This window comes from Bison bison, unplaced genomic scaffold (assembly GCF_000754665.1).
Source record: "Bison bison bison isolate TAMUID 2011002044 unplaced genomic scaffold, Bison_UMD1.0 scf7180017864136, whole genome shotgun sequence".
NCBI classification, from domain to species: domain Eukaryota; kingdom Metazoa; phylum Chordata; class Mammalia; order Artiodactyla; family Bovidae; genus Bison; species Bison bison.
In genome coordinates this window covers 6,671,014-6,671,341 of record NW_011494708.1, presented here as the reverse complement: position 1 = coordinate 6,671,341, position 328 = coordinate 6,671,014, and positions in this window count along the sequence as shown.

Sequence of the window (328 nt, the reverse complement as noted above, 5' to 3'; positions counted from 1 at the left end):
TTTTGGAGCCCCCAAAAATAAAGTCTGACATTGTTTCCACTGTTTGCCCATCGGATTCCCATGAAGTGACGGGACCAGATGCCATGATCTTCATTTTCTGAATGCTGAGCTTTAAGCCAACTTTTTCACTCTCCTCTTTCACTTTCATCAAGAGGCTTTTGAGTTCCTCTTCACTTTCTGCCATAAGGTGGTGTCATCTGCATATCTGAGGTTATTGATATTTCTCCCGGCAATCTTGATTCCAGCTTGTGCTTCGTACAGCGCAGCGTTTTTCATGATGTACTCTGCATATAAGCGGGGTGACAATATACAGCCTTGATGTACTCCT